The sequence below is a fragment of the Crotalus tigris genome, unplaced genomic scaffold (assembly GCF_016545835.1).
Source record: "Crotalus tigris isolate CLP2741 ecotype Arizona unplaced genomic scaffold, ASM1654583v1 scf7180000018371.15429387391:27106975, whole genome shotgun sequence".
Classification (NCBI taxonomy): domain Eukaryota; kingdom Metazoa; phylum Chordata; class Lepidosauria; order Squamata; family Viperidae; genus Crotalus; species Crotalus tigris.
The window spans coordinates 16,128,485-16,142,765 of record NW_024096970.1 but is presented as its reverse complement, the minus strand read 5'-3'; the positions used below and the strand labels follow the sequence as shown (position 1 = coordinate 16,142,765).

At 36.3% G+C, this 14,281-nt stretch overlaps 1 long non-coding RNA gene across 1 annotated transcript in view; it reads left to right on the top strand.

The window, feature by feature from the left end:
• The first annotated feature begins 463 nt into the window (after positions 1 to 463).
• The window catches only part of LOC120311713, a 43,102-nt gene continuing 29,284 nt past the window's right edge, over positions 464 to 14,281 (top strand). Inside the window, exons 1-2 of the long non-coding RNA XR_005557707.1 lie at positions 464 to 504; positions 6,801 to 6,864. This is a non-coding gene — a long non-coding RNA (uncharacterized LOC120311713). The remainder of the gene's footprint in view (positions 505 to 6,800; positions 6,865 to 14,281) is intronic.

The following is a 14,281-nucleotide window of genomic DNA, read 5'->3' as shown; positions in this document are numbered from 1 at the left end:
TTTATATTCTAAAATACTATAAAGATTTTGTCGTGTGATGGGAGGAAAGGCAAATAATATTCTGTATCCTGTTTCAGCTGTATTGAAGATGATCTTATAAAAAGCCAGATAGAAGAAATTTGTTTCTCATACTGGGAATGATCAGCAGTGAAGCTTGGATGAATTCAGCTGACTGGTAATATACTAAGCAAGCCAAGAAAAAGAATTCTCCATCACCCATGCATTTATTCAATATATACAGATGCACTTCTGAGGAATGGCTAACACAGAATAGACTTCAAACACTGGAAAAGGCAGTTTCATGGAGCTTGCAGCAAGGGATTAATTTATATCAAATGTCACCCCTTGATGTTGACAGCCCTACAAAGCTGAAGGTCACTTATGCAGATCACAAGTAGAGCAGCTCACAAATGATGGAAAGTGGGCTGATCATTGGGATTTATTTAGCTGGCAGTTAGCTGGCATTATGAAGATACCCTAGGGGTCACAGCAGGAGGTGTCAAAGTAAGTGTCTCTTTTGGGAAAATGAACTGCATGAACAAGAGAAAAGGCAATGCTATTGCTTTCCAGAAATGCTAGAATGCAATGTATAGCCAGGCAGCTTTTTTCACTCAGCTTAGCTAATTGCTTTATGAAGTAGAACAGTACAAAGCATGTTGCTTTGCCAGTTCTATGCTGGAACATTTCTGACGATTGATGAAATCTTTTCATTTTATAAAAGTTTCATAAGCCTGGTTGCAATTTGGTAATTGTGGGTTACATGATGTAGATTTATACCAATTCTGTTGAAGTAAATTGTATGCATTGATTTCCAAAAGAAATGCAGCATTTGTTTCTAATTCATATCTACGAAAAATAAAAGTATAAGAATGTATTAGAAAAAGGAATGAAAAAAAAGTTCTCTGAAATAACAAATGAAAGTGATTAAAAATAAACAGTACTGCATTCTTTAGCAACTCAGTACCCATAATTTTATAAGATAAGGTTTCTTGGGGGAAAAAAAATCTTGCAGTATCCTGAATGGGATGACATGATTATCTGATCTGAAGCATTTCTTTTTAAAATTAGGCAGATTATTACTCAACAGCAGCTCCAAAGTTAACAGTATCAGAAAAGAAGATCTGGATTTATGTAGATTTGAAATCAATATAGAATTATAATACCTACAGTAAGAATGACAGAAATTAACTGGTGTGACAAAGAATGTATTGTGCAATGGTCAGGAGAAACTGCAGCAGCAAGCAAAGAAATAAAGTCAAATCATTATAGTTCATATTGTTGGTGGACCTTCCACATTTGCATTTTTTAAAAAAATATATAAACAATTCTCAGTCAATGTTTCTGCAAGGAAATAAGAAAGTAACAGAGAACATAAATTGTTAGTGGGCAATCTTCCAATTTCTCTTCAGTAGATTATTACATATGAAATTTGGTAAGAAATCTAATTGTAAGCTAAAATTACTGAATTTACTACATACATATTTGGATTATCTGTTTCTGTTTAGAAAATCCTTTTTTTCAAATTTTCTTCAAATCTCCAGTAAACATGTGTAAAAAGATACTTTACTTCTGCCCTGGTCTTAAAAATAAAATGTGGGAAGGCATCAATCATGGATAAAAGAAAAGACTTTCATGTATCCATGTAAAACTTTTGTTGAGCATAGCATATTATTATAAACAGTGTTCTACCTCAGTTTTGAACAACCAATTATTGTTCCTGGGATCATGCCACAAATATAAAATAATTAACCCTCAATCTTTCTGTACATCCATTAAGAGTAAATTAGAATGACAGACTAAATCAGTACTGATAACCAACTAAAAGTCTGTGTTGAATTACATTAAAACTGTACAAGAAAAACATTGCTCCAGAAAACTGAATGCACTTTTACTGGACCTGGAAGCCCTTTAATAAGTTTTTTTATTGTCAAGGCAGATCTAATAATCTGGATGAGTGGAAGCCATTAATGCAGATTTATTTATTTAGGTACCTCTCATCTCACTCTCAGAGTAGCTCTATGCTTTGCATTGCTGCTACAACAATGGAGCACAATTTTCATCAGAATGTAGGCAGCATCAAAAATGGATAGGGTCAAGAGCCCAATGCCTGGAAAGAGAAGATGAAATCCATAATTTATTAAATAAATGCTGCAAAGCTCAATATAACCCATTTTTGCCTCAACATTCCCCCAGATGAAAACAAGATTGATTTGCTTCATTCCCTTGGCTTACAAGTGGGTGAACTCAACAGGCAATTCAGATTTCTGGACATTTACCCTTTTATTCTGGATTGTGTTATTGCAGAAAGCTCATAGCTGCAGTTCTGCAGGATTTGTATCTTGGCTGAAAAAAAACAATCAAGTCTTATACACAAAGATTTGCCTACTGCAGAACAGAAATGAAGTTCTATATATAGTACATTTAAATTCTGGGCTTTTTTATCCTGCTTTTCCAAGTCAATGTTCACTTGACCTTTCTCTTAACAGGCCTTTACTATTGGATTTCTGATTATTTTTTTCTTTCTAGTATTTTCCCACAAGTGCAAGGTTGTTGTCATTGTCGTTGTCGTTGTCCTTCTTCTTTTCCTTTTCCTTTTCCTTCTCCTTCTCCTTCTCCTTCTCCTTCTCCTTCTTCTTCTTCTTCTTCTTCTTCTTCTGTCAACCAAGTGTTGAACTATTGGTTGTGACATTGGGCTTATTGCCCAAGACCAATATTGTGGTGAGAGAGTGATTGGCACAAAGTCACCCAGAAAGCTTTTATTGCTAAGCTAGACTAGAACTCATAGTCTCCTATTTTGTTCAATTATACTATGAACTTTGATTTTTTTATTGATGTTTGTGTCAATTCTATGTGGAAACCAAAAATAATTTGTGGATTTAGTAATCTTGTCATGTATGTTGTATAAGCCATGATGGTAAGAGGCTGTACTCTTGTCTTGGTTTTGAGAAAAGAAAATAATAATCTGTTGTTTCACATATTTTACTTTTATCCTGTGAAAAGAGATGAATCCCATATAACAGTACATCTTTACTCTTCCCAGAAATTTCCCATTATAATATGAAAATTTAGAAAAGAGAAAAGCTAGAATGGCTTAATCAGTGGCTAAGTGGATTTGAAGGCTAGGTCTAAATGCTAATCAACTTGTCTACTATAAATAGAAGTTACCCATTGTTCATAGAGGTAATAATTGTATGAAATACAGTCCAAATTTTCAGGATTCCAAGGACACATCTGTTCTCTATGACCAAGCAATCATGCAGGAAAGGAGATTATTATGAAGAGTGCATGGGGAAAAATACTTCTATGGTAAATGAATTTTTCAATCAACTCAGGTTATAGGCCTGCAGGCGTAAGGAAATGGTTTACTTTAATGCACAAGAAAACATAGAATGAGCCAAAAATGAAGACTAAAAAAACAATAGAGGGTGGATTCAAAGCCTTAGTTAGTTGATATAATAGAAAGCTCAGCTGTGAAATATTTACAATCTGACAACATATGGATCTGTGGTTAGAATACTTAGAACCACTAACATATTAGTTTTGATGAAAGGCTGGTCAATCAAGGGAATAGGAAGAAACAGCCAAGTTATGTTAACGTATAATTACTTAAAGAGGAAGATTTTTCCCACTATCAATTTACGGTATTCTATATAATTTAATAGTGCATAGAATCAATTTTCTCTTTGCCATTTGGATTGTCTGCTGCTTTAGATTAGATATATTCTGAGAACTTTGCATTTGGTACTTTCATTGCCTGAGACTGTAGCAAATGACATCTATGAACTCTGCAAGCCAAGCCAAGATCATATAGATCATATAGCCAACTATTTTACTTCTGATTGCATAACGCTGCATCTAACTTTCACATGGCATCACTTGACAAATGTTGGCTTAATCTGCTCCTAATTTTTGTAAAAGGAATGGTCATCAAAGCCAAGAATCATAAATTTAGAATGTTGGAAGTAAACATTTAGGCCATCATATACAATAGTCCTTTGGTATTCAAAAACCCTAAACATAGAAAAGTGATGGGGACAAAACTCCACCCCCCCATCTTCTTCTAAATAAAACTTTCCCTGGAAAAGCCAGAAGATAGATTATAAAATGAATTAAATTTTCTTTGGCTGATTTTGATAAACAAAATTTGGTCAAATCTAGGGAGAAAATCATAAAACTCAATGTGTAGACCCAGAAACTGAAAACTATCCCAGATAAAAGTAATGGATAACTACTTCTATGATGCTGCCAAGATAACTACATCTCCATCATAAATTCCATGGAAGTCAAGCATGATTCACAGAATATTTTTAATTATACAGTACCTCCTATTTTGTAGAACAGGGGTCTCCAACTCCCCAGGCTGCAGACCTCTATTGGGCCATAGCCTATTTGCAACTGTACCGTGAGACCAGTGGGTCGATATGTGCACATATGCACAGCTGAACTTGTGTGAGTGGCGGGCCAGCCCACATGCAGATGTCTGCCCAGCCCAAGTTGAGCTGAGCATGCATGCAGGCCCGCCACTCGCACAAGTTGAGCTGCACATGTGTGCATGCATACCAGCCTGCCACTCACACAGTCTGGTTCCCCTCTTCCCACCCCCCAGCTGGGCCACCAAGCTGCAAAGGTTGGAGATTGCTGTTGTAGAGAATTCCTAAGTATACAGTAAATTACACTTGAATCATGTTTAAGAGAATGTAATTATGGCCTCTCTTCTTGCTTTTCCCTTATGGTGTTGCTGATTTATTTCTGCTAGAAGGAGGAAGATATTAGAAGTGAATTGATGTGCCATCTCTGTTTTTCATAAATTAGCCAGGATTTCAATATTGCTACAATTCAGGTGGGAAATTCCTTGAGACATTTGGAATGTTGTCCAATTTGACCAAGTATTTATACTGAACCATTTTGACTGAGCCTCTGCTTCTACCTCTGTATAGTAACCACAATTCTATGGATCCCACAGTTCTTTCTTTCTTTCTTTCTTTCTTTCTTTCTTTCTTTCTTTCTTTCTTTCTTTCTTTCTTTCTTTCTTTCTTTCTTTTTCATTTATTTGTTTATTAATAAGATTTATATGGCAGCCAACACATTTTCAATTACTCTGGACAGCTTACAAACAATAAAAAACCCAATATAAAAGAATAAAAAAACAGTAACAATATTTTTAGTTTCACAGTTTCATGTCAGAAATCCCAGTGCAAGATTACTGGGTTCACCTGAACAAAATATCAAATACAAATTGCGACAGGTTTATGGTCATTGCAGTCAGCATAGCAACATGTGTCACAAGCTGCAATGGTAGCAAAATATGGCACACACAAATATTGTATGAAATACCACAATGTCTGATATAATTAAGAAGAGCATGATATTTGCATGATGACATCATCACATACATTATTTAACCCTCTTCCCCCCCTCAAAGATTCCCATGAATAAACGTGAAGTCCATGTGGCAGCTTCATTATGGAAACCATCCAAAGTAAGAAGCCTAAAGCAGACCACAGTAGAGATCATGATGGCTAGATCACTTGTGCAGGCCTACGAACATTACACTAATAGTTCATATACACAAGTGTGACATCCCAATCACAGCAGCAGAGCCTCAAAACTGGCAGACTATTGGATGAAGCTTCTGCTTAAAAGATGAAACAGATGCAATTTGCTTTTATTTCGCTAAGGGATGTGCTAATTATATTTCTATATGTGCATACATTGATTTCTTCATGTCAGCATTAGGTCACATACCCCCTCCAGCCTTTAACCTAATATATACTGAGCTGGAAGAAATTAATTCCAGGTCTCTATAATACATGAAATGTCAGCACTTGGATAATAAGGTTTTTATCAGCAACTGTATAGGCAAATAAATAAATAAATAAACAAAAGCAAGACCATTGCACTGAGAAATCATCTTTGTTCTCACCTTTACTTCCTTGATTAGACCACCATGTGAAAAGAGGATGTAAAGGGATCCTCTTCTTGCCTTGGAAAGGTTAAATTTTAATCTCCCATTATACTGTATTTTTCTCTCCCAATATTTATTTATAGAGCATATCATATTTTGCTCAGCCCCATCTCCCTGAGAAACCTCATAACACTAGGCTACAGCTAATGAAAACCAGCAACCTCAATTAGAGCCCTTACTCTCTCTTTCTCTCAGGGGTCATACCTAAAGAAAAACAAGTTGGCTAATCCAAGTGACCATCTTAAGGGCATTCCCAAAGGGAGCAATCAGCAGCAACCCAACTGCCTCCAAGTAATAATCCTTTAACAGCCAGGAGAGATATGAAATCTTTGCAGAATGACTACAAAAGGGCAAGACTGTAGTTTCCTGGATCTTGCAAAGAGAACCTATATGGAAGCGGTTTTAGTAATTAGAAGTCCAAGGAGTATATGTCAACCTTCTCCTTTTCTAATTCAATAGTCTCTCCAGTGATCTGCAGATATTCTGGTTTCCCATGCTTCAATTAAATTCCAAGGAAAGGCATCACAGAGTAAATAAATCCTCTTATGAAACCCCCCTTTTTAAGTAGTAGCATGCTACTATCACCTACTTTTGAAAAATTGTTATTTGAAACTGGTAGAGAATTCCTTCTTGTCCTAGAAAAATATGGAGAAGTCATCTCCCCAGTTTTTCTATACATACTGTAATAAGGCATGTGAAGGTCAAACCAAACCCCATCTTGAGGTAGTCTGGTTCTGAGGTAATTTGCATGTGGGGATTAACAATGACCAGAAAATCAGGTCCCCTTACTGTCACCTCCCTGTTATTGCAAATATTTTTTTCACTTTCTCATCAGATCTATGAGGGAACCAGAAGACTGAGGGGGAATCCTTCACTCCATCGTCAGACTGGCTAAGAAGGTACAAAACTTTTTGAAGTCAGTAGCTCAGACCAGCCGAGGAGTATGATAGAAGGCAACTAGTCAACTCCAGGATTAAAACAAAACAAAACAAAGCAAAACAAATAAACACCACTGTATTAAAGGTCACAAAGGAAGATAAAGTTTTCACACACAGTAAAATTCAAAATCCCTAATTCTAAGCTACAACAACAAGAACAACCTTATTTCCCAGCCTTGCTTCAGGTAGTACCCTTGATTGAGGTTACACCTCAAAAACTCCAAACCTGACTTGCCTATTGGCTTACAGGAAACAGGTGATTTCCTCTGGGTCCATAAGTCTGGTTTGTTCCTTAAAGGGCCAGCTACTTTCTACAAGCCTTTTGTGTCCAGTTCTGGTTGTTTAGAAGAGAACAGAATGGAACAGAACAGAGCTGGAAGGGACCTTGGAGCTCTTCTAGTCTAGTCCCCAGCTCAAGCAGGAGAACCTATACCATCTCAGACAGGTGAATATCTAGTCTCTTAAAAATCTCCAGTGATGGAGTGCCCACAATTTCTAGGAGTAAACTGTTCCACTGGTTGATTATCCTCACTGTCAGGAAGTTTCTCCTTAATTCCCGGTTGCTTCTCTCTTTGATCAGTTTCCAACCATTGTTTCTCGTCTTTCCCTCTGGTGCTTTGGTGAACAACCTGGCCCCCTCTGCCTTGTGGCAGCTCCTTAGATACTGGAATACTGCTATCACGTCTCCCCTATTTCTTCTTTTCTTTAGACTAGCCAAATCAAAGTCCCATAGTGTTCTTTGTATGTTTTAGTCTCCAGGCCTTTGATCATCTTTGTTTTTCTCCTCTGAATTTTTTTCAACCTCTCAACATCTTTTTTGTGATATGGTGACCAAAATTGGCTGCAGTATTCCAGGTGCGGTCTTACTAGGGTTTTATAAAGTGGTACTAATACTTCACATGATCTTGATTCTATGCCTCTGTTTATACAACCCAGGATTGTATCTGTATCTTTGCAATTCATTCTTATTTTGTTAAGTTGTATACTTATTTTGCTTTTACATTTGTATACAATGATTTTTCCATGTCAGCAGCAAACACAGAACAGTGGATGAAATTAGCATAGGTATCCTTGCTTTCTCTTTTTAAAGTGCATACTAATGAAAATGATTGTTAAAAATCTATTTTTGCATCAGTGAAAGTCAGGAACAATAAATTGTATGCATTTTTAAAAGTATGCCTTTTAAAATGCTTTAGGAACAATTCACCAGAAGCTTCAAAAAAGGTGCTGATGGAAAAAAAGAAATCTAATTGCAGGACAAACAAGTGTTATGTAAAATACCTCCTTATAGCATACTGTCATAAACGTTCAATATTTAAATTCATGCACGCAATATATTAATAAAGACAGAACTATCATACTATTTCCTATAGGGCAAACAGAGTTAGCTACTGTACAATGCAAGAAATAAATGGGAAATAGCAAGTCAAAGTAATTAAAAGTATGAAAAAAGAAAAAAAAAGTTAAAAGTAATTTAGACCAACAAAATTCATTACATTTCTTCATTTTTATTCTTGTGAATAGTTCTTGTTCTAATCCTACCTTGTTTATTTGTTCTTTAAACTTCTCACCTATGAATTTTTAAGGCTCTCATCAACTTCATCAATCTTACCTTTATAGAACATTCCTTTCATCTTGATCTTTTCATTTTTCCTTCAGGTAATTGTTTTGAAGTCTGATGTTCATCTAGTTCTCTGTATAACCTAACTGCCTCAACACATTTCATTTGTAGAGGTTGCTCATTATAATAAGAATAAGAGTTGGAAGGAAGCTTAGAAGTTTTCTAGTCCAACCCCCTGCTCAGACAGGAAACCCTACACCATTTCAGACAAATGGCTGTCCAGTCTCTTCTTAAAAACTTCCAGTGTTGGAGCATTCACAACTTCTGGAGGCAGGTTGTTCCACTGATTAATTGTTCTAACTGTCAGGAAATTTCTCCTTAGTTCTAGATTGCTTCTCTCTTTGATTAGTTTCCATCCATTGCTTCTTCTCCTGCCTTCAGGTGCTTTGGAGAATATAGTAGCTTGACTCCCTCTTCTTTGTGGCAACCTCTGAGATATTGGAACACTGCCATCATGTCACCCCTAGTCCTTCTCTTCATTAAACTAGACATACCCAATTCCAGCAACTGTTCTTTATATGTTTTAGCCTCCAGTCCCTTGATCATTTTTGTTGCTCTTCTCTGTATTCTTTCTAGAGTTTCAACCTCTTTTTACATTGTGGTGACCAAAACTGGATGCAGTATTCCAATGTGATCTTACCAAGGTGTTATAAAGTGGTCTTAGCTTTTCATGTGATCTTGATTCTATCCCTCTGTTAATGCAGCCTAGCACTGTATTGACTTTTTTGGCAGCTGTGGCACACTGCTGCCTCAGCCAAAAATGCCAACACAATGCTAGGTTGCATCATTCATCAACACAGTGCTAGGTTGCATCATTCTTGTATCCAATCCACAATCATTTATCACCAATTTATTCTTGATGCTATCTCTTCATGTTTTACAGACATAATAGTTAAGTACCCCAATCCCATTGCATTCAGCTTACTTCTCAGTTTCTTTTGTCTTAATTAAGAGAGAAGCAACCTGGAACTGAGAAATTTCCTAACAGTGAGCACAATTAACCAGTGGAACAGCTTTCCTTCAGAAATTGTGGGCGCTCCATCACTGGAGGTTTTTAAGAAGAGACTAGACAGTCACTTATCTGAATTGGAATAGGTTCTCTTGCTTGAGAAGGAGCTGGACTAGAAGATCTCAAAGGTCCTTTCCAAGTCTCTTCTCTTCTCTTCTCTTCTCTTCTCTTCTCTTCTCTTCTCTTCTCTTCTCTTCTCTTCTCTTCTCTTCTCTTCTCTTCTCCTCTCCTCTCCTCTCTTCTCTTCTCTTCCATGCCATGCCATGCCATGCCATGCCATGCCATGCCATGCCATGCCATGCCATGCCATGCCATTCCATTCCATTCCATTCCATTCCATTCCATTCTATTCTATTCACACTAACTAGTTCTGTATAACAAAGTGGAGATAAGACAGTTTTCGCGGGTGTTTGTATGTAGGTCTTTGGTTATTTGGGTTTTCTCCCGTGTCAAATTGGAAGTGTCTTGGCGACGTTTTGATGAAGTCTCATTCGTCATCTTCAGGCTGGTGTTTTCGGCTTCGTGCTTCTAGGAGCAATGTGTGATTGTAACTGTTTCTTCCTTTTAACTGCCAGTGGGGGTATGAACTGATTGGATGAGAGCTTGGCTGTGTTCTGATTGGATGAACACTTTAATAACAGAATAATCAGAGAAGCCATCAAGATAGAAAAACGCCCACACAGCATGAACAAATGTGATGATACCTCCCGCCTACCAGCCATTTGGAAACCCGCCCTTATTGACAAACAACTCCCTAACACAAAGAATGACACCAGACCCACACTCACAAAAGCCACACAGGATGTCACCACCACATGATCATGCAAAAAGCAAACCCAAACCCACACCGATGATGAGGCATGACCACAAACCAGAAGCCAGACCACAGCTGCATCATTAGCCACTTTAAACCCCTCCAATCCATACATGAAGCAAACTGACACCCACCATGAAGATGAGGCACGACCACGAACACGAAGCCAAACAATAGCAATGCAGCTCACCATCTCACATTCCCATGCAACTCAGACTAACCTGAGCACAACAAAGCCCCCACCCAAAGAGAACATTCCCAACCTCCAGTTATGGAGCGTCCACAACCAATCAGAGCACAGCCAACCCCCCATCCAATCAGAGCACAGCCAAGCTCCTAACCAATCAGAACACACCTCCATCCAATCAGAACACAGCCAAGCTCTCATCCAATCAGTTCATACCCCCACTGGCAGTTAAAAGGAAGAAACAACTACGATCACACATTGCTCCTAGAAGCACGAAGCCGAAAACACCAGCCTGAAGATGACGAATGAGACTTCATCGAAACGTTGCCAAGACACTTCCAATTTGACGCAGGAGAAAACCCGAATAACCAAAGATAGATAGATAGATAGATAGATAGATAGATAGATAGATAGATAGATTTTTAATTTAATTTAATTTAATTCTTTAATTCTTTGTCAGAAAAAGAAATTTGGATTTGTAATGTTTCGCAGTTGCGACTTGAGCCTGCTTAATGCCCCTAGTTGGGGGCTGCAAGGCAAAAGAGATTGTAAAAAGTAAAACTGCAGTATAGCAGTTAAAAAAATGTCAAGGTGTAATCAATTAGACATCTGTCTGAAAAACTTCCTGCATATACTCCCTTGACTCAGCTGGCAAAGAGGGAGGAGAGCCTATGGCTTGGTGGTTAAATCACTGCCTAGTATGTAAACTGCCCAGGTTCGAATCCCATAAAGGGTGTGGCTAACTGAAGAGAGCAGAATGAGCTCAAAATGGCCATCTTAGTCTCCCAATTTAATTCTTTAATTCTTTGTCAGAAAAAGAAATTTGGATTTGTAATGTTTCGCAGTTGCAACTTGAGCCTGCTTAACGCCCCTAGTTGGGGGCTGCAAGGCAAAAGAGATTGTAAAAAGTAAAACTGCAGTATAGCAGTTAAAAATATGTCAAGGTGTAATCAATTAGACATCTGTCTGAAAAACTTCCTATATATACATATATATATACACACACATAGATATTTCCTTTTCTCAACAAAGTTTCATTTCTTGCAACAGACAACATACTACTTATTATCCATGTCTGAAAAATCAGCTTCAGCTGATTTAGAAAGCAATATAAACTATATGAGCTGTATGACTATTGGGGACAAAGATATTTTTTTTTCCTGGCATTAGTAACAAATACATCTTAGTACTCACCTCATCAGTTCTATTTTATTTTTCTGTGTACTCAACAAATATAACCGTCTTATTTCCCGAGCTCATTTCCTGCTTGTAGCACCACTGAAAATGGTGAGAGCGGTGTTCAGAATCTCATATTGCTATAAATTAAATCATTCCAGAGTATCAGATCCCTTGGTTATATTTCAGCTACTACCCACTAAAAGGTTACTGTATATAATCATTCAGAGTATGGGACAATTTTTCTCCATCATTCTCTGCAGTAAAATCAATATAACATTTTCTCGAATATGGTTAAATATTGATTTATATTGTTGGAGTATCTATTACAAAAAAAAGTTGACCAAGAGAATAAATGACAAGAAGTTACCCTGTGAGGACATTTTTCTGTTGTAAAAGACCATACCTATTCTTCTTTAATCAAAGACTTATTAAAACATTATCAGGGATTACCTAGGCAGTAAAAAAAATCTATATCTCTTTGCTGCTATCCAGTGGTTATTCACATTTGTGCAGTCAAATAGTTACTGTATTAATGGTATTTAGATTTTGTTCAGACTGATGGAAATTATTGCATTCCTCTTTCAATTACAGATAAAACAACCATCACAAGGGAAATGTAATACAGTTATGATTGTATTATTGACTTTAAAAGTAAACACAGAAGTGTCAGATTTTTTAAAAAAAATCTATTTTCCATGATACATTTTTGAAGTAAAAAAAATCTTCTCAATTTTCAGAATTTTGCTCTGTTAAATATATAAATTATGATCATGAGTGGTGCAATATATGTGTAGTTGTTGCTTATTTATTCTTACAATTTTTAATTGTAAGAAATTGGGGATGGAGAGGAATGGATTTAAACACAGAAATAAAATTGTTGCAGTTCTTCACATGATTTCTTATCCCTTAGGAATGTATTTTTCCCCTAATGCCAACTGTATTTATACCTTTGCTTAGCAAGTTTTGAATTGTGCTCCTTCCATGTATTCTTCTGAGTAAACAGCTTTAGAAGCCACTGAGATAAGAACCACTTTTATCTCTCCATTCCATTCCCTCCAGTTGCTTTCAGCTGTTCTGTTCAAATATTGTAATGCTAGCATTTTTCCTCATCTTTTGAATTTTTATAATCAATTCCTGTCTCTAGATGCAATGAAGGACAGAATAAAGAGATCGTTTCTCTGAGTTGATCTACAAATAAGAACAGCAAAATACCTGTTGCTAACCTAAAGAAAAATACTAATAGAGTTGTTTGATTTTTTTTTAAAAGTAAAAATGATACCTGCTGTTCAGTTAAATGATATGGCCTACAGCAATATCCACCTCTAGCATTCAGGTAGTGTAATGTAAAATTTTCAGTGGTGCCACATTCATTTTGGGGGTATTAAGTTGGTGTAAAATATGAAAATTTTAAGATTGTGAGTAGGTCAATAAAGATTTTTGCATCTACACTTTTTCCATGTGGTATATATCCCTACTTTTGTTTGTTCTGATCTGTTGCTCCTTTTTTTTTTAACTTGAGAAAACAGTGCCTATATCTTATTCTCACCTCCTTGTGAAATCATCTGCAGCCTTTTTGCTTTATGCTAATGTAGATTGTAACTCCCACAGAATGAAGACTTTTTAAAGATTTTGTTGCTATGCACTGAAGTAATATTTAAAGGGGATTACTTTAAAAGCCCCATTACTAAATAGAAATGCAAAGATCCTGATGCATTAAAAAACCTTTTTAAAAATTTCTGATATGGTGTAAGCTGAACTGATTCACTCCTCCTAGGCTAACCTACTCTTCAGATTTTGCACTTCTTTAGGTTTTCATAATGCAATACTCAGCTAAATATTCTCAAAGTTCACTTTAAAATGTGTATTATGTGCCAGCAAGTGCGTGTTGACTTGTAATGCATCTAAAATTCATACTTTGATATAAATGCAGGGTATACATAAAAGATCTGTATTTAAATACACGTTTCTCTGAAGTTTTAAAAAACAAGCTGAGATTAAAACAGAAAAAGAATGAAAAATATTTATGAAATAATATCTGTGAAATGGACATGGACTGGAAAAATACTGACTTGCCCATCTCTATGTAATGAAAAATCCCTGGCTTTTAAAACTGGGCTAAAATTTTCCTATTTTTTTATATTTCTGGTGTACCTTTCTAAGTTCTTGATGCTCACACACAAAAAATAACCCCATGATTATATTTGCTTGCTTGGAGTACTTCTGGAAGATCAGTCCTAGAAGAGAAGAACTAGGAATAGTTCTACATCCTCTTGTAGGTCTGTATGGTTCAGTAAAGACATAAGTCTCACTGCACTCTGGAGGTGCAGTATATAAGCACAGAACTATAGTCACTGTTTTCAGGATCACTTTCCCAGTAGAAATTATTTTTTGTCATTTTGTCATTGCACTGTATCTGAATCTTACATTCTACTTGATCATATTTTCTGTTATTTTTTATTATTTTTTAGATTTTTTTATCCCATCCTTAACAACAGCAACAACAGCAATAATAATAATAATAATAATAATAATAATAATAATTCTTCAAAGCAGCAAACATACTTCCTC